Below are 21,889 nucleotides of genomic sequence, written 5' to 3'. Positions count from 1 at the left end.
TCACTCTGTCTCTCAAAAATAAATAAATGTTAAAAAATTAAAAAAAAAAAAAACCTGCACCAGTTGGTACCACCAGATTTTGGCCCAGACATGGAAGAAGAGCAAAGAATAATAGGGAAATGAAGGAAGAGAGGAAATGGGCAAAAATGAGACACAAGCCATAATAATTTATACTCTTAAAAATAATTAGCATAAGGAGGCCTGACTATAAAATTCAGTGTGATATTCTGAATGGGACCCTGAAACAGAGAAAGGGCAATAGATAAAAACTAAGGAAAGTCAGAAAAAGTGTGGACTTCAGTTAATAATGATATATTAATACTGTTTCTCTAACTGTAACACATGGACCATATTATAGAAGATGTTAATAATAGGAAAAATTGGGTGTAGGATACTTTAAAAATTTTTGTACTACTCTTGCAATTTTATATCAGTTGAAATTTTTCTAAAATAATAAAAAGTATTTTTAAAAAAGCCTTTGGTAGGAGTATATATCCAAAATCTTTCAAGGTTCACAGTTCAAGTCTACAAGTTGCACTTGGCTTACTTTCCTGATGAAGGGAGGTACTGTCCATTCTAGTATGTAATGTTTTATTTGCTGATATTGTAGAATAGGTTTGTTGAACTGAGACCTATGGGCCAAACCCAGCCCATCTCATCCATTCATAACCAAATTTTATTGTAACATGGCCAAGGTTATAAATTGACATAATATATCTAGCTTGTTTTGTGATACCACTGGCAGAGGTGACTAGTTATGAGAGAGACCACATGGTGCACAAAATCTAAAATATTTACTATCCATCCCTTTATAGAAAAAACTTCAAAACACTGGTATGAAACATTAAATTATCTGTTTTTCATCAAAAGTTANCAGAATAATGAAATAATAGTATAAACAAACAGTACTGTGGACAAATCATGCATGATTAGTTCCAGTAGCTCTGAGTCCTATCAAAACAGTAAAATGAACATGGTTGATATAGAGACTATTGTTGGGGGTTAAACAGCTAATTTAGTTTGGGTCCTTGAGTCAGTGCTCTGAGTTAGATCATGAATAATAAGAGGAACCAGATATGGAAATATAAGGGGAACCACAGTCCAAGCAGGATATCTAGATGTGCAAAAATTGTAACACAGAAACAAGCTTAAGGTTTAAAGCAAATAAATTTTAAGTCATGTTTAGACCTCAACTACTTCCAAAATTAAATATAACAAAATGAAAATAAATATACATCCATATTTCTTTTCTCTTTTTTCCTCTACATTTTTGGAAGGAGTTTTCAATGTAAATAACAAAGATTTTCATATTCGGTGAGAATTTTGCTTATGAAATGAATGATTATTTTGCAAACATTCCCCATAAAATAAGAGTAGCAATAAATGTTACTTATTTTAAGATATTTGGCATGTGACAATCTTCCATTAAGCCTTTAAAATTTTTTCCTTTCTTATCCATCCTGGATAATATATCCATGGAAGGAAAATACATCTATTTTCTTTCCAAAGGCAGCTTCAAAAGTTTGACTACTACAATACCAATTTGAAATATGGATCTGTTCCCTTTCTCTGTTGGACAAGAAGAGGAAAGAGCTAGAATGTTTCACAAAGGATGATTCATGTGACAGCAGTTCTGAATGATGTTGTTAGGTAAATATCCCATTACTTAATGATATTGGATAGTTCTTGATACCAGGAAAAACTAAACAATCTTATTCAAATACAGTTTCTTTACTAGACTTATTAGCATCCTTAGTAAGCTAGCATGTGTTGTGAATCCATAAGCTGAAGATTTAAAGACAAAGAAAACACCTAGTTATCTAGAACTCTGGAGAACATGGTTTGAAAAATGATGCCTTTGAGATGATCATTTGTTTCTTTGGAAAATCCAGTGATATGGAATCCAGTGATATGAAATGTGATACCATTTTTACTTTGGTTTTATATATTATGTTTGCATTTACATTTATATTTATATTTATTTATATTTCTGGTGTGAAAGTCCAGAAACTTGTTGGCTGAAAATAAACCTGTCCCTTTAGAGTGAAAAAAAAAATCAGCAGGACAGTTTTTTCCCCAGATTTAGATTTATTGAGATATTATCGACATATAACACTGTAAGTTTAAAATATACATGAATTAATTTGATACACTTATATATGGCAAAATGATGACCACCACAGCTTTAGCTAACACCTCCATCACGCCACATGATTTCCATTTATATTTGGTGGTAAGAACACTTAAGATCTACTCTCTTGGTAACTTTCAAGTACATAATACACTATTACTAACTATAATCACAATGATGTACATTAGATCCAGAACTTATTCTTCATATAACTGGAAGTTTATACTCTTTGACCAACATCTTTCCACTTCCCCGACCCCCAATCCCTGGTAACCACCATTCTGCTCTCTGTTTCTATGAAATTGGCTTTTTTAAAAAATTTCTATGAAATTTAATCTTTTTTTAAAGATTCCACATATAAAAGATATCATATAGTATTTGTCTTTCTGTGGCTGATATATTTCAGTTACCATAATGCCTAAAGTCTATCCATGGTGTTACAAATGGTAGCGTTTCCTTGTTTTTCAGAGCTGAGTAATTATTGCATATCATCACCCCCCCAACACACACACACACACACACACACACACACACACACACACATCTTCTCTATCCATTCATCCACTGATGGATACTTAGGTTTTCTCCATTTCTTAGCTATTGTGAATAATGTTGCACTGAACACGGAAGTGCAGGTATCTCTTCAGGATCCTTTTGTCATTTCCAAGGGACACATATCTAGGAGTGGCATTGCTGAATCATGTGACAATTCTATTCCTAATTTTTTGAGGAATCACTATGTTTTCCATAGCAGCTGTACCAGTTTGCGTTCCTACCAACAGTGTACATGGGTTCCTCTCTGACATTTATAACCTTTGGTTTTTTGATGATAGCCATTCTAACATGTCTGAGTGATTTTTTTTATTGTGGATTTAATTTCAATTTCCCTGCTGAATAGTGATGCTGAGTACTTGTTGACCATCTGTATGTCTTCTTTGGGAAAATGTGTATTCATGTCCACCGTTTTTTTAAATTGGAATGTTTATTCTTTTGCCAGAAGATTTTCTAAAAACATTGATTGTAGAGGCGTCTGGGTGGCTCAGTCAGTTAAGCATCTGACTTCAGCTCAGGTCATGATCTCATGGTTCCTGAGTTTGAGCCCCGCATGGGCTCTCTGCTGACAGAAGAGAGCCCACTTCAGATCCTGTCTGTCTGTCTGTCTCTCTTTCTCTGTCTCTCTGCCCCTCCCCTGCTCTCTTTTCCTCTTTCTCTCTCCTAAAAACAAATAAACATTAAAAAAATTAAAAAAAAAAACTAATTGTGAACCCCACACCCAGAATCTCTGCTGCAGTAGTTGTTAGTGAGGTCTGAGAATGTGTATTTCTATCAGATTCCCATGCAGCGCTGCTTCTGCTCTGGGGATCACATTTTGAGAAATACTAATCTAGATACCATTTCTATTTCTAAGGTCATATTAATATGTGCAGTTTTAGGGACCTGGAGTCATCGGGAATTAGGATGTATCAGCAATTTTAGCATTCCATTTAGTATTAGTTTCATTTTCCCCATGTAAAAAGTTAATTATCAAATTATGTGTCGCTTGCTTTAAATCTACCATCTATGAGGTTAGTATGGAAGATAAAAAATAAACAAAAATTAAGATGGCTTCTGACTCTAAGGGCCAGAGTTCTTACTATAGGTGTACAATCTTGCTCATTTTTCCTCCTTAGATATTCTCAGTCATGGAACACTGAGGTGTCAGTGTTACTAAGTTGAAAGTGATACCAAATCTCTCTCAGACACACTTGCTTCTAAAATACACACTGTGCTGTCTAAGTGTAGAGCTTAGACAGGCAAGTAACTGTTCCTATACTCCAACCACAGCCATCAGAGACATTCCGTATTCGCCTACTGTTTTCATTTGTTCTATTCTCTCTGCTGGGTACCATCTGCTCTATCCCAATCACTACATGTATTTATATATGTTCCTGATGTTAATGAACAACTCATGCTCACTTGAGAATAGTTTTCAAATACAAAAAAGTATAAGCAAAATAAAACAATAGCAGAAATCCCACAAATTAAAATTATCCATAATCTCAACACACAAAAAGAACCGTAACATTTTAGTATTTTCCCTTTTAATTGCTTTTTCATCTAAAATATGTGTTAAGTTGAAATGTTTTTTTATATTAATTGGCCATATCTGTTTCTTCTAGAAATTGACTCCTGTTATCATTCACCTGTTTTTCTACTAGTGTGTTACTGTATTTTAATTTATGGATTTTTAATAAAGCAAGCACATGCCACCTTTAATTTTCATGTTGGTTAAACTTACTCCCAAATTATTTATAGGTTGCCAATACTCAGCCGTGTTAAACCACAAAAATAGTGGTACCACATGGTTCAACCTAATCTTTAGCTTTTAGTTTTATGTTTCTGATGTTTAGAAATCTCCAACTTCTCACACAGTTAAAAGTTCCTTTTGTGATTTTCCCTCATTGTTTATTAAAAGAGTAATTTACTAGTCCTAACTATCCAAGGTCATTTAAATATTCACTTTTCATTTCTTTGCTCCTTTAATTACATCTTTTTTATACCTAAGCAAATATATCTATTCAGTGAACTGGACTTAACATTTTTATTAAGGGTGTATTTTTTCCCTTATACCATTTATTAAATATTATCTATTTTTACAGTCAGTTTGTTAGGTTTTGTTTAGGATACCATATTATGAATTAAAGTTCTTATGTAGTTCCTTAAGGTATTATTCATACAAATATTTCAAGGTGCACATATCTGTTCTCGTATTTTGTGCCTGGTGTAATGCTATTTCAATTAGGAAAGCTTTATAGTAGTACACGTCACCAGTTGTAATTAGCACAGTTTTTCATATATAAATATTTCTAAAATAGAGATGATTTTTACAGGATGACATAGAAAATCACTTTTTTCTTTTTAGTGATACATAAAACAACAGTGTATATTACAATAAATGATTTTTGTATTTGTGGTCATACGGAATATTTTCATATATGGACAGACAAGAGATCTCTCATTTGTTCCTGGTCAAATTGTATTTGTGTTTATTTATACTTTTTTTTCATTTTTCTTTGCTGTAGAGTCTCTTAAAGTTTATATTATTGTGAAAAGATCTTTTTAATCTTATACAATGCTTTTGCTTTCTATTTTACTGAAATAGTTTTCCACTGCTTCATTTTTATGTGTGTTTACTGGATAAATTAGTATCATTTTTATTTTTTAATATTTTAGTATGATTTTATCTTTATTATTTTCTCTTGTCTGTGGCTCATATAGTTATATATTGGATTGTCAGCCAAATCCAATTGTCTTTACTTCCTAATAGAAGGGTTTAATCCTTTTCATACTTAATTTCATAAGTAAATCTTGTTTTATGCTTTCTGGAATTTGCCTCTATTTTCCACCTTTCTCTATAGGAAAGTACTTTTTGTTCATCATCTTCAAGGATTCTAAAGTATTCCCTCTGGTTGTAAGTTCCTTAAACAATTGCTTTTTGTTTTCATGATAACCTCCATTAATTGGTCTCTGTTATTTCATGAAATTATTCCATTTTACTACCTTATTATCTATTCACAAAAGGTGAGAATTTTGATAAGCTGTACTTCTCTGCTTTTTAAAAAATTTATTGCTGTTCATTTGACAAAATTTGATTGTAGAGTCTAATCATGATATTAAATTATTATTTTAAACATCTCCCTTCATAAAAAAATTGTGACTTTACAACATTTGATATAGTTACAGATCTTCCTTTACTTATGATGGGATTATGTCCCAATAAACCCGTTAGTTGAAAATGTCATATGTTGACAATGCATTTAATATGCATTGTACAAGCTCAGAACACTTCCATGAGCCTACAGTTGGGCAAAATCATCCAAGACAAAGCTTATTTTATAATAAAGGGTTACAGAGCTCATGTAATTTGGTGAATACTATACTGAGAGTGAACAGCGGAATGATTCTGTGTTCAGAAAGGGATGCAAGTGTATTGATTGCTTACCCTCATGATAGAGGATGACCAGGAGCTTCACCTCACTGCCACTGCCCACCATCACGAAACAATCATACTGTATGTTGTTGGCCGAGCATAGATCAAAATTCAAAGTACAGTCTGGCCAGGAGCGCGTGGGTGGCTAAGTTGGTTAAGCGTCCAAGTTGGCCTCAGCTCATGATTTCCCGGTTCATGGGTTTGAGCTCCGCATTGGGCTCTGTGCTGACAGCTCGAAATTTGGATCCTGCTTCAGATTTCTGTCTCCCTCTCTGTCTGCCCCTCCCCTGCTCATGGTTTCTCTCTCTATGTCTCAAAAATAAATAAATAAATAAATAAACCATTAAAAAAAAAAACCCTACAGTTCAACCAAATGCGTATTGCTTTTGCAGGATCATAAAGTCAAAAAATTGTTGAGTCAAATCATTGTAAGTCAGGGAGCACCTGTATCTAAATGTTTTCAAATTTTCTTAAATCTCCTAGATTATAGTTTTATTCATTCATGAGTTTTAATATTTTAATCCTTTCTCAATATCTGTAATATGTACTTAAATCTATTTAAAAATATTTTTAAGAATGTGTGTGTGCGTGTATATATGCATTTTAAGCACGTCTGTGTCTGAGAAGGTCCTCTTGTTGCCTTAACATATGGAGGGATATTCAATTTACATTTTTAGATCTCAAATTTACCACAGCAAAATTCTGAGGCCTTTATGCAACAAATATTGCTTTTATAGAATAACTCTTGCAGTGGAGAAGTCTGAGACCAATTCAAGTTTTCCCTCTATAGGTAACCTACTTCATTGTCTGGATACTATTAAGAATATTTATCTTAATTATTCTAATTAGGATTTTTGGTTTGGTGTGGGTTCTTTTTATTTCCACTTTTTGGAATATTATGAAACATTTTTATTAGGAGACTCAGAGTCTTAGCAGTTGGGGACATTATTCATCATTTTTTCCCTTTAATAATTATATCCATTCTAATTGCTCTGGTTTCTTTTTTGAGAAAATATCACATACTCATTTTGGATTTCCATTCACTAACTTCCATCTGCTTCACTTTTTATTTAATAGTTTTTTTTAATCCCTTGGTCTTTCTCCTTTGTTTCTAGGAATGAATCTCAACTGTGTGCTTCACATGAATGGTTTTATTTGCTGTAATAGTAGCTCTTATCTTTACTGCCTCTGATGCAAATTTTAATTATGCTTTCCTGATTTAATTTATGATACCTTATTTAGATCAGCTTCTTAACTTCTCAGCCTTTGGTCTATGTGTTTCATCTTGTTTCAGTTTCAGCCCATCCCCCTTCTGTTTCATATCTGACTGTATGTACTTGCAATACTTGCTGTTCACATACACATAGACACTACTTTTCCTTGCATATTGGGGTTTAGTTCAGGCTGAAATATTTTAACATTTTCTTCTGTTTTCTTTGATAAATCATTTTTTAAAATTGTTCTTCAAATGAGCCTTCATAATGGTATTCTCTTTTCCTCTTCCCTCTGTGGCAATTAGATTTTAATAGAACACATGTTGTTTTGTTTTCCTTCTTGTATGAATGGAGATCTATCCTATTTACAGTGTTTACCAATTAGTAGGATGCCCTTGGCCCCAGCCACTGTCCATTTGATTATAAATTTAGTCATCTTTTTCAGATCTATATATAAAAAGTAAATTGATGTTCACAGTTCTTGGCCTAGTTCCCAGGGTCTTTTCTGTGGAAATTAAGAGGGGTGTCTTTCATCCCCCACACAGGAGTTCTTATTAAATTAAAGATGTACATGAAAATCTACTGCATATATTTCTCACACAGCTTTTCTATCCCCTCCCTTAAACTACACTGCTTTATCTCTGAGAGCTACACTTCTCAGTGCGCATGCATCCATGTTTAAGGGCTCTCATACTCCTACTTTCTACTCCACTGTGTTCTTGCTATAGGAAAGAAGACACAGACATTATTGAGATTACCTGTAAGAGCAACAACTATGTTGAAAAAGGGAGATTGGGTGTCTAAGATCCTAGAAATTAGATACAGAAAGCAGACGGTATAACAAAGAGAGAAAGAAAAGGAGAAAAGAAAGAGAGGATGCTTTAAGGCAAATAAAGTATCTTCTGATCTTTTTCAGTAGTTTGAGGATATTCTCTTTCATGAAACCACCCTTGTTTTTCTCAATCCAATTCCATCGACTTTATAGTTAGCGGAAATTCCTCCCATTTTCTAGCAATAGGTTGCTGTCAGTCTTAATTTGTTGTGATGTTGTGAGTTTTCCTGTGTCTTAATAAGTATTTTAGAGAGAAGTTGAGACATTGCCTGTAAGACGACTAGCCAGATGCCATTTTAAATGGAAGCCTGTGGTTTAGTTATAAACACAGGGAAGACAATTGCCCATGACAAAACATACCCTTGTTCATTTTTCCAGTTCTGGGTTGATATGATCCACACAGTGCTATTTGTTTTCAGGGTCAAACAATGAACAAAAGAAATTATGTTAACACCTTGATAAATTCCTAAAGATCAAATTTGCATTGATTTAAATTTATTTTATATGTTATAAGACTTGCCTAATATTGGCTCTAACTTAATGTATTTGTGTACTTAATTATGATGGTAAAAGTTAAGATTCCTGCAATTATATTTTGAACTTTTCCCTTATCTGTCTAAGACGTCAAAACTCTTGATTTCATTCTAAATCATTTTAAATCATCTTCCACATCTTTAAACATTTATTCACACCATGGTTCTAAAATCACATTGCACATAATTTTTACAGGGGGCTCTCATAAAAACATTCAGATTCCTGGACATTACGTCAATAGATATAGATTGTGTAGGACCTCAAAGTCTTCATTTATAATGAGCATACTCCAATGATATGAATGTTTGGTCCACTTATTCTCTGATGGCTGTGGAATGAGAATCAGGGAAGGGATTAAGGTATGATTTTATTTTCTTATTTTTTTTTGATACACTTTAGCCTCACAAATGCATAACTATACATTTCCTCCAGTCAAGACTATCTGCCCTTAGACTAGATTTTATATGTAAAAACAATATAATTATAACTTCAAGAATTTGTGAAATATACCCTCAGATATCTGCTGGTTGACTAGAGGACTTGACAGTTTGTTCTTCCAGAAAAAAACAAACAAACAAACAAACAAAAACAACAACAATTTCTTTGTAAGATTACTCAAATGAAAAATTTTTTAAAGTTTTTTTAAAATTTATTTTGAAGGGGTGGAGGGGCACAGAGAGAGAGGGAGAGAGAGAATCCCAAGCAGCCTCCACACCCAGCAAAGAGCCCAATGCGGGACTTGACCTCACAAATCATGAAATGATGACCTGAGCCGAAATCAAGAGACAGACACTTAACTGACTGAGCCACCCAGATTCTCCCAATATTCCTCAAATGAGTATTATTAACTGCCTATAAAGATACTAATTATCTGGAGGTTCTTGGGTGGCTCAGATGGTTAAGCATCCAACTTCAGTTCAGGCCATGATCTCACAGTTCATGAGATCAAGCCCTGCATTGGGCTCTGTGCTGACAGCTCAGAGCCTGGAGCCTGCTTCAGATTCTGTGTCTCCCTCTCTCTCTGTCAAAAATAAACATTTAAAAAAATTCTTTAAGATACTAATTATCTGAAGAGCAACAAAAGCATATTGCAATAGGAATTTTAGTGTGCTTATGAGTCAGAAAAATGAAATTAAGATCCATCTATGTGAGCTTGAACCCACTATATTTTTTCATCTGTCAAATAGGACTAATTCTACCTGCTTTACTCATTTAAGAGGTTTTAGAAAGGTCAAATAATACATGTAAGTGAAAATAGAAAATCCTTTATGTACTGTAAATATGGAATACATGAAGACTACTGTGTTAAGTGAAAAGTATTTTATTACCACACCCACACAGCATCAACAGAAGCTTCAGCAATTCTGTTATTTTTTTTTTTGAAACTAAATGATCAGTGTGGATCTACTGAGGATTATACCAGTAATAAAAACTAGGCATCTAATATATAATAAGGAAATGTCCTCTTTGCTTTTCTACTTTTGAACTAATATGTTAGTATTTTATAGTTTAAAGTGTATTATGAGTTTTCCTAAAAGTATTAAAATTGCATGCTGTTATTTCCTAGATATCTAGTTTTTTTCTAGATATATTTCCCAGCTAGGTTCATTAGTCTAATCGAATGCGACAGGTAACTATTGTCCTTTGGAAATTTTTTTGCTTTAATATCCTTGCACCATACTTCACTCTTTCAATACTACTTTAATGACTTGTAGACTTTCACTCAGGTACTTCCTAATTAAGTGTATTTGCAATAGCTATAGTTTTTATTATCAAATCATTCTTGGTTCAGACTTTAGGCTGATGGTTGTTTCTTAATTGCTCAGATTTTTTTTTAATTTAATTAGCTTTAGATAGCAGAACAGATGGTCTTTGAATTCGTTGATACTATATCTATGTGGTAATATATTTTGGTTCTGTCTAATGGGGTGACTCTTCTTTTCTAAATTTTCTCATTAAACAGCACTCTTAGTTTCTCATTTTCCTTTTTTATTCAATTTATGTCAAACTTGATGTGAAATAAACATAAACTTTTCAAATTATAATCTTGGTCAAACTCAGAATCAAATATGATAGCTTAAAATTGGATAGATTTAGATTCATATATTTATGGTTATACACACCCAATAATATTGTCAATACAAGAGGAATCTTCTCTCAACCAATATGATACAATCAAACGATTTCCTAATAAATATTGGTAAGCACTTAAGGAGTGCTAAACTCCATGGACAAAATCATTAATCAAAATAAACAGTGCTCTGCTTCACCTCTCTCAAAGGGCATGTGGTCTATGGATGGGGTACAGACTGTATATTAAACTAATTATCACATTACTGATCATATGATTACAAACTGTAACAAAGGATATGAAGAAAAGGAATATAATTATATGAATGTATGTAATAAATAAGTCTAAACAGTCATAGAAGGTCGGAGAATTCTAGTTCTGGATAATCAGGGTCAATAAACTTGGTTATTGAAGAGGGTATGGAAAAATGTTTCAGAAACAGAAGGCACAGCATACATAAAGAACATAAAAGACTCTTAAATACTGAACAAACTGAGGGTTGATGGGGGGAGGGTAAAGGGGAAATTGAGTGATGAGCATTGAGGAGGGCACTTGTTGGGATCAGCATTGGGTGTTGCATGGAAACCAGTTTGACAACAAATTATATTTTAAAAAAGAATTTAATAAAAGAGCATATGGTGCATTTAGAGAAATGAAAGAAGTTCAGAGTGGCTGAAGCAGAGAAAGCAAGGAGAAGAAATTTATGAGATGAGTTTTTAAAAATTGAAATAGCAAGACATTTCAGTTTAGGGTAAAAGTTAGAGCCAATATCCCAAGAGTATAGCAAAGTTAGACTATTTTAATGGAAGGGCAATGTTACCATAATTGCTTATGAAAAGATTAGTTGGCTAATATCAACATATAAATTATGGTAAGCTAATATATCTACCATTACAGATATATAAAAATGTTGGGTAGATATACTACAAACTTCTAAAAATGAAAATAAAAGAATTTCTCCAAGAGCCAGTAAAGAAGAAAGATTGCTTCATAAAATCCTAAGAGGAATGGTAACCTAGAAAAGAAGATCAAAAAATTATGGTTATTAAAAAGGGTATTGAAGAAACAGGTAGTCCTTTAAGCTATGTGAGTCAAGGAGCTGGAATTTGTATATTTGTATAAAGCAGGAGCATTGGAAACCCTGCCGTCCCTATAAAAGGGCCTAGAAAAATTCTAATTCCTGGTTAAAGAAGCTGAATAAAAAATTAATGTAAAAACTACTGGTCAGACATTTCCACAAATTCCATGATATGCAGGCCTTCCATTATAAAAGATACAATCCTGGGATGCCTGGGTGTCTCATTTGGTTATGCATCAGAGTCTTGATTTCACCTCAGGTCATGATCTCATGGTTTGTGAGTTCGAACCTCACATCATACTCTGTGCTGATGGTGTGAAGCCTATTTGGGATTGTATCTCTCCTTCTCTCTGCCTCTCCCCTACTTGTGTGCGCTCTCGCACACTCTCACTCTCTCTCCCAAAATAAATAAACATTAAAACTTTTTAAATAAAAATAAATAAATGAAAGATACAGTCCCAACTTAAGAGAAATTTAATTAAAAAAAAGCAGATAACCTCTAATGAAGGAACAATGCAACAAACTGGATGAGGCTTAAATAGTAAAATTACTTGTAAAAGATAACAAAATGAGAACATTTAAGATTTTTAAATATAGATAGAATAGAAATCATGACAAGAGAATAGAGCACAATGGAAAAATAACACATACTTGAAAATGAATGGAATGTAGCTTCTAAAAAGAACATTACATTTAAAACTTAAAAACCTTTAAACAGCAAATTATATGATGTAGAAGAAAGGATTTTGAACAAGAAAGATCAGAAGACCCACATAGATCAAAGATAGAATGTAAAATGTAAAATGTTGCAGACATGGAAAATGGAATAAGTAGTGATCCCAAATAAAAAACAGGGAGAGGATAAAGAAGAAAATACTTGAAGAGATAATTGCTTGAATTTTCTAGAATGTTCTCAGAATAAATATTTAATTTAATGAAGAATGGCAAAGCCAATTAAAGAAATGAAAATCAATCACTTAACCAGAATATGAGAGTGAATCTGAAGAACACTACAAACAAAAGATGATTACTTGGTATGTGGCTTGCCCAATATGGTAGATAATGGGGCCATTCACTGACACCAAGAACAATGGAAGTAGAGAAGATTACGGCTAGTCAGGTCTTGAACTTAGTTTTATGTGCCTGAATGCCACTCATGTAGTGAAGCCTAGTAGGCAATCAAATATGCAGGTGTGGATCTGAAAAGTGAGATCTAAGATAGAGATATTTAATTTTCACATAAGTACATGTTAAATCAGGTTGTTTGTTTTGATCTAGCTGCCTAGGAAGAGGATGGAGATAAAGTCCAGGACTTTTTGGAACTGCATATAATAACTGATAGAAGTAGATACATCTGTAAAAGACACATGAAAAAATTTCCATAATGGAAGAAAATAAAGAAAGGTATATATTTTCATAAAAGCTAATGCAAAATACTAAGAGAAGATATTCTTCTTTATTTTCCTATATTTGCAATGTTTAAGACTGGCTCTGCATAGCATAACATCATATTAGTCTGACATTCTTCTCTTGGCATTAAACGTTAAAAGGAAAACACATTCTTCAATATATTACCATATGCAGACATCAGTGATTCTTCAGAAATGCTGGGTATTGCATATGTTCACCTTATTTCTCTACAGGTTTTCATAATCTTCTAAAGCAAGGATCTTTACGCTTTTCCTGTAAAGGAGCAGATAGTAAGCACTCTAGTTGTTGGGCTTCAGAGGTCTTTGTTGAAACTACTCAATTTTGCTATCATAGCATGAAAATAGCCATAGACAATATACAAATACTGAGACAGCATTAATCCAGAGACACTAAACATATGAGATCATTAGGGTTTAGTATGGGACAGACCCTGAGCTTTCTTAAATCTTCATAGTATGTGTAAGTAACATTTGTATGCACAGCATCTGTTTGTATTCCCCATCTTTTTGTTAGGTCAAAAAATGCTTTGATATTAAACAGAAAATAAAAATTTAGATTCAAAGAATGTGACAGGAAAAGACAGATTTAATTAGAAAATAACTACAAACCATATAAAGAGTAACAAGAGAATATAAATAGTAATTTTTCAATTAAGGAGTATGCCTTATATATGGGAAAAGGGAAATGACACAGAAGATCAAACTAATAAGAGCAACTATAAAAGAATTCATGACCCATGCAATAAAACTAAAGTATCTTTTTTTGGAAGTATCAAGACATTCACAAGAATACTTATGAACAATTATTTAGAGGAAGGAAAATAATAACAAAGAAGATATCCCCCCAAATAAAAATGTATGTGCCTGCATATACAGATACACACACACACACACACACACACACACAACTGTAACTCAGAGCTATTAGAGTGGCTTAAGAAATCTCTGCAGGACAGCACAGTTAAAAATTAAAAATAAAAATTGATGGTTATATTATTTTTGAAATATTTTTCAAATATTTATGTTAAAAAGCCTAAATACATTAATATATCTTATTTTGTCTCCTGCAATGAAAGCACTAGAGTAAAATCAGGTTTTTTTAAACAAACTGATTTCCAGGAAGAAGAGATAGACAGTTTTCTATTACTCCCACTATGTACAATTAATATCTTACGGATCATATGTAAAACATATAAAAGGTGACTTTCAAGGAGAGAGAGAAAGACAGACTGGCTAGTGACCTCCAGACCAAAAGGATAACATCAGTTGTCAGAAAATGTCACAATAGGGAGTTCTTTTCACATCATATAGCCCAGACATTTACAGGCTGAAGAAGCTAGGACCTGGAAAAGACAAGAAGTACAAACAAAGAAAAAAACAAACAAAGAAAAAATAAAACCTACTCAAAACCTGAAGGACCAGGAAAGGGGCAGCCTAGCAAAACAGAAAACTCTCGGATAACAGCTGCTCTACTGCACCCACACACTACAGAAAACAATTGTGGCTCTGCACACACCTACACCAGCAAATATGGAGTGGGTGTTCTATGCTCACCAAACATGGCACCCCGGCACCTGCCTCCCAAAACCACCAGGGTAGTGTCAAAAAAGGCTGAGTCAGGAGCCTGGAATTTCACCTCCATCAGGTGGTACGTGGGCTCACTGCTTTCCAAACACTGCAATGTCAATAGAGACCATGTGGGGACCCTAGACTTTCACCTTGAAATAATGAGGCACCCCTCCTCACCAGGCTTGGGTGCTTATCAGAGGAGTCCTACTGTACTCAATGTAAAGAAGCCATTTCCCTGTGTGGTTTTAGGGGAAGCTACAGGGGGGTCATTGACATGGGACTTCTATCCCTCCCAGCCAAGAAGGTATCAGTGGACCCCTAGAGGGCAATTGGTCCTCTCACCTCAACCCAAGAGTAAAGATGCTTCCACTGTAGTATGAACAGAGACTAAAGGGGAACCTAGATTTCTACTTCTCTTGGCTGAAATAACGGAGCCCTACCCCTGCTCTTGCAACTATAGTGTCAAAGGAAACCAGCTAAAGTAGATTTAAATAAGATCTTGTCCCAGAATCTAATAAAAATATGTCAAGGTTTCAGCTGAATATCACCCAACTTCCCAAACCTGAAAGATCTCAAATTGAATGAAGAAAACTAATCAATGATGCCAGTACCTAGATGACAAAGTTGTTAGAATTGCCTAACAATTTAAAAAGCCATAATAAAATGTTCCATTGAGTAATTACAATTTCACTTAAAACAAATGAAAAAAAGTCTCAATAAAGAAGTAGAAAACTCCAGTAAAGAAAGAGAAGACATAAATAATCAAATGGAAACTTTTGAAGTGGAAATACAGTAACTAAAATATAAATTCAGCAGATAGGTTCAATCAAAAAGGAAAAAAAAAACCAGAAAATAATCCATAAGCTGAAAGATGTAGCAATAGATATTAAGTCATCTAAAACCAAAAAATATAGGCTGAAAAAAAGTTAACAAAGCTGAGGGAAAATGCCAGCTGCAAAAAGATATACATTTTGTGATTCCATTTATACAGCCAAAGGATGAGAAAATTATAGAAATGAAGAAAAAAATAACGGTTGCCAGAGGTCATGTGTGGAGTTCGAGAAGAAGTTGTAGGAAGGTGTAACTATAAAAAGGTGACAGTGGAGATCCTTGTGGTTGGAAATGTACCTGGGCTGTATCAATGTCAATATCCTGGTAAGAATACTATACTGTGGTTTTGTAAAATGTTACCATTGAGGGTAATGGAGTGAATGGTATGCAGGATCTATCAGTTATTTTTACAACTACATGTGAACCTGCAATTATCTCAAAGTAAAATTTTCTCATAAAAAGCCATTCATCTCAAAGTGATATACAGATTTGATGCAAACTCTACCAAAAATCCAATGGCTTTTTTTCAGAATAGGAAAATATATATTAAAATATATGTGGAATTTCAAAAGAACCAGAACAGTCAAAATATTCTTGAAAAAGAAGAAAGCTGAAAGACTAACACAGATTTTAAGACTTATTCTAAAGCTACAGAATTCAAAATAGTATGATACTTATATAAACATAGAAAAATATATTGCTATAGAATAATTTATTAATTTGGGACCTCATAAGTATACTCTCATATCTGTGGTCAACTAATTTTTGAAAAGGTGCCAAGAACACTTCCTGGGGAAAGAACATGTTTTCAGTAAATGGTGCAGGGAGAACTGGATATCTACATGCAAATGAATGACATTGGATCCTTACTTTGTACTTCACACAAAAATAACTCAAAATAGATCAAAGATCTCTATTTATGAAGCAAAACTATAAAGCTCAGAGGGGCGCCTGGGTGGCTCAGTCGGTTGAGTGTCCAACTTGGGCTCAGGTCATGATCTCATGGTTCGTGGGTTCAAGCCCCGCATCGGGCTCTGTGCTGACTGCCAGCTCAGAGCCTGGAGCCTGTTTCAGATTCTGTATCTCTCTCTCTCTCTCTCTCTCTCTCTCACAACTCTCTCTCTCTCTCTGACCCTCCCCTACTCACACTGTCTCTCTCAGAAATAAAAAAAAATTTTAAACTATAAAGTTCGGAGAAGAAAACGTGCAGACAAATCTGTATAACATTAGATTTGGCAATGGTTTCTTAAATATGACACCAAAGGCACAAGCAAGAAAAGAAAACTTAGGTAAATTGGACTTCATTAAAATTTCAAGATTGTATCAAAGGACACTATCAAGGAAAAATAAGATAATCCACAAAATAGGATAAATATTTGCAAATCATATATCTGGGAAGGGATCACTATCTAAAATAAAGAAAGAACTACCACAGCTCAACAAGAACAACAAGACAAATAGGAGAGAGGGCAAGATGGCTGAGAAGTAAGGAGCTCCGTACTTGCACTCGCGCCCATACATCACACGGAAAAGATCTGAAGCCTTTGGAAACCTTACAAAACCTGAGAGATTGNTCAGTCAAATCTCTGACTTCAGCTCAGATTTGATTTCACAGTTCATGAGTCTGAGCCCTGCGTCAGGCTCTGTGCTGACAGCTCAGAGCCTGAAGCCTGCTTTGGATTCTGTGTCTACCTTTCTCTCTGCCCCTCCCCTGCTCATGCTGTGCCTCTCTTTTTCCCTCAAAAATAAACATTAAAAAATTATAAAAAATATAATATAGATTATTGATCTTCCCTTTGCTACAGGGTACCTGAGCAAAATAGGGTTTAGGTTGTTTGTTTGTTTGTTTGCTTTTTATCACATTGGGTAAGAGTTATATAGAAAAAGACTTGATTCTGAATCCAAAATTGAAGTTGGATTGGAAGTATTGTTTGACATGAAGTGTGCTAGTGCTATATATGTATACTGTGTCTACCACTCTTATTCTCAGAGTATTGCCTCTTGACCCTTAACAAATAAAAATAAATAAATATTGCAAACATTGAAGAAGTGCCTAGTCAAATACTAAGCTTTAGTAATGGTATTCCAAACCCTTAATTTCAGAGCTTGAGCTCTTTTTTTTACTACTTTATCCTTGAACCTAGAATAATGCCTGGAACCATGTAGGTGCTTAGTAAATAAATGCTAAAAGAATGAAGGGAAAACCAAACCTCACTCTCAAGTAATCATTATTTTATTTTCACATCCCTTAATACATCATCAAAATATTGCAAGGTTATTCTTTCCAATTTACAAAGACATGAAGTTCTAAGATTCTTTCATATTTATCTCAAATGATCCTCAAATTATGGTATCTTCTTTCCCAACTTAATTCAAGGGAGAGTTTGTTGCCCTCCAAACTCTTTCATTGGTCTGCTGGAAAACAACAAGAACAACAACGAACCTTCAGTATCTGCTGTTTGTTAATAGGAATCTTCAGAACTATTAAGTTAAGGCAGCCTATAGATTAGACTTGAGTTCCATGGAAAACATAAAAATCACCCACCAATAAATAATTAGCAACCTTACATAAGCTTTGTAGCATCTGCTTTAAGTCTCATCTAATTGTATCTAATCCCAAATCAGTAGGCTTTGCAAGCCTTTGCCTAATGAAAGATTTTATCATAAGTCATCAAAATGGACTATAAGAGAGTTATTTTTTCCTTCATCCCTTCTAGGCATTCTAATCCTTTTCCTTTTTAAGAAATGACATTTTGCTTTGTTCTTTGATATTTGTCAAAATGATGACCATTAGAGAAACTAGACAATAGCAGGAGCTACGAACAAAACTAAGTGCTCAGTAAATATCCCAAGTGATCTATTGATTTACTGTAGTCTTAATTATTCTGCACCTAACTACAGCTTTTCTCTTTCAGATTGTCCAGAAATGATAAAACCTTTAAAATAACAGTGTCTGTGGGAGAAATTATTTCGTCTAAATGTGACCTACTGTGAAAATCCAGTAATGTTATTATGCTTCCTTTTTAAAAATTTTTAAATTTTAATAACTTTAATTACATTTATATTTCCAATAAATACATAATGAATTCTAGCATACGGTAAGGGGACATGCTGTGGTCTAAAATGGGGGAAAAACTAATTTAGGAAGCTGGTTTTAATCCAATTTCTAGATAGCAATCTTTAATCTTATAATTATTTTTCTTTCAATTATTGTTTAAAGATTTGCTCCTATTGTGGGATATTGAGACAATAACAGTAATTCAGAGAACAACCCAAGGAATATAGGGAATTCCTCCTTACTCCATAGCGAATATTAAAGGTATGGAAGCAAAACAAAAAAAAAAAATAAAGTAAAACACAAAGTACCATATAACTTAATTTGTTATAACAGTAAGTTAGGATATCAAGAACTAAGCTTACATAGGTATAATGGTAATATAACTAAATATCCAAAAATTTTAAATTTTATTATACAGATGGATCCCATTATTTTTTAAAATTGCAGATAAATTTGTTTTGTTTCTCCCAGTGGAGATTTTTGAGTATTTAATTAAAGGCCTCATTGCCCCATCATTAAATTCAAAGAAGCATATCTAATCTGAACACTTAAATGTAATGTCACTCATTAGTCTTTAATGAAGAGAAACTTATTCTTTCTCTAAAGAACAGCTGTAAAAATAGTATCTGTCACCTACAAAATTATATATTCCCAAGATTATTAATGTGCATTTAATGACTTTGAAATATGTCTTTGCAACAGTTATTATGCATGTTTCTTTCTTTTTGGCTTCATCTGTAAAAGAGGTTAATTGAAGTCAGAAAGCCTGGAATTCTCATGCACCGCAGGATACCACAATGAAGCAGAAGTTGAAATCTTCCCAGATACTTAAAACAGATTTGGCATGAAGCTGTTTGGCTTTCTCTACCACACATTCTCTTATTGGTCCTGCACCTTGATAGCAGTTTTTCAAATGTCTTAGTCATAAAATCTGCTTTTAGACAGTTAAAATTCATCTGGAGCTCTTTTTTCTGGGATCTAGTCAACAAGAAAATTGATTTTAATGTCTGTGCCATTACCTGACTCTGCAAGATGGAACTCAGAGTAAGGAAGGTGGATTGCAGTTGATTCTCTAGTGTGATATTGTGCTCATTATCACCATTACATTATCATCAAAAGCAGCAGCACAATCAGCACCAACTCTGTCATTCTTGAAAAGCATACTTAGATCTATTATATACTGAATTCCTAAAGTCTATATACTTGATCACTAGGCCATGTTAGCACTCTAAACCTATTCTTTTTCTTTTTAAAGACAAAGCACTAATTAGTTGTCATGGTATTCAGCCAAATATCTAGACCAAAAAAAATTTAAAGCAATCACTTGTCCATGCATATCACATAGCCTTACACCAGGCTTTAATACATTAAACATCTATATTTTTTATTGAACTTTTTAGGTTTTATCTAGGAAATTTAGTATCACGTAGGTAAAACTTTGTTATGTTTTCAAGTATATTACTACCTTGTTAAACACAGTTCATTATGAAGCAAAATCCAACATTAAGTACCACCTTAAAGTGCATCTAACATGGTTTCATTACAGGACCAACTAGCATATTTCATTGTAGATGAATTTGCATATGTACTTGTTCTATGGCATAACTCCAGGAATGACAAAATAGCATTATTCTATTTATTTATTCATGCAACAAATATTTACTCAGTTTCTCTTGTGCCAGACATAGTGCTTTGTGCTAGGAGTATAATACTATAAAGTCTCACATTTGTGTATATAAATACATTTATTTCACAAGTATAACTATGTGTTTTCCCCTTTGTTGGGAAAGTGTTCTTTATACTCAAAATATTTCATATATATATTTTTTTTACAACAGGAATGTGAACCACAATAATATAAGGAAATGCATTGCTTCTGAAACTATTAGCAACATTCAAAAAAAGTTTAGATGTCATACATGGCTTTTATAATCCAACTTCTATATCACATTACATAAGACATACCTAGTGGGTATCCCAGTATACCTGTTTTTTTTTTTTTTTTTTTTTGGTTTAATAAAAGGAGGAAAAGAGTAAGATGAAGTCCCTTTATTTTTAAAGTAACTGGAGTGTTTGAATTTTTCTTGAAGCCACTTAGACACATGAAATCTTCCAAGACAAGTTAAAGTTTTATAGCTACCATATTTAATTTAATTTTTTAAATACTTTTGAAATAGATACTCTTTGCAAGACTGGACATCCTGAAAATCTTCTTTCCAGTATCCTTCTCTGCCTTCCCCATCTTCCTAGACCCAATCAATTTATATCAAATAACCGAATATTTAAGAAATAGATCTCATCTTTTAAGGATCTGCTAAAAATTCACTTTTCCTATCAAACTTCCCTTCAGCTATTAACTACACTTTATTTTGTTTCTACATTGTTTCTTGTTTTCATTTTAGATCATAATAATGTACTAATTTCATTACATATGTTTATAAGTATAAACTATATAAAACTGTTACTCTGCTGCCTCAGATGTAGTTTTATTCAAAATATAATCCTATATATAAAAGATAAGGAAAAGTAATTCACTTTCATACTGAAGAAATGTCCAAAAAGTTATATTTCTAAACCATATAGAATTTTAAAAATCTTTTTCCTAATCTTTATAATATTCAGAGTCATATACATATAAGGTTGACAATGTAAAAGCACTGAGTTGGTCAAAAGTCAAAGGAGTAAGCCATTGTAGGTTGTTAGAGATGAGATCATAGCTGAAATGATTGACAGTGGGGCTGCTAACTAGGAAAGTGGTTGACAAAATACAATGAATTTTTATGGTTTGGAAAACAAAACCTGTACTGTCAAAAATCTTTGTCTGCAAATAAGAGAGATTTAATTCAAACTGACGTGGTCATGTCATGGAGTCTAGGGACAGTCCTCCATCATGGCTGGATCCAGATTTTCAGTGTTATCAAAAATTACATGCTGGTTTTGTTCTCAGCGGGGCTTTTCCCCTATGGTTGACTGTACAACTCAAGATCTATATTCAGCCAGCTCAACAACTTCAGTAAAAAGAAATCTCTTTCCCCAAAGTTCCGGCAAGAGTTACAGGATTAACTCTTATTCCCAAACTTGGGACACCCAAATTAAGACTATGGCTACTTAAATGAGGTCTCCCGGATATCCTAGAAGGTGAGGATTTGCTCAGCCCCATCTAACTGGCAG

The sequence above is a fragment of the Crocuta crocuta genome, unplaced genomic scaffold (assembly GCF_008692635.1).
Source record: "Crocuta crocuta isolate KB4526 unplaced genomic scaffold, BGI_CrCroc_1.0 scaffold489, whole genome shotgun sequence".
Lineage (NCBI taxonomy): Eukaryota > Metazoa > Chordata > Mammalia > Carnivora > Hyaenidae > Crocuta > Crocuta crocuta.
The sequence above is the reverse complement of the archived record's forward strand: the minus strand, read 5'-3'. Positions refer to the sequence as shown.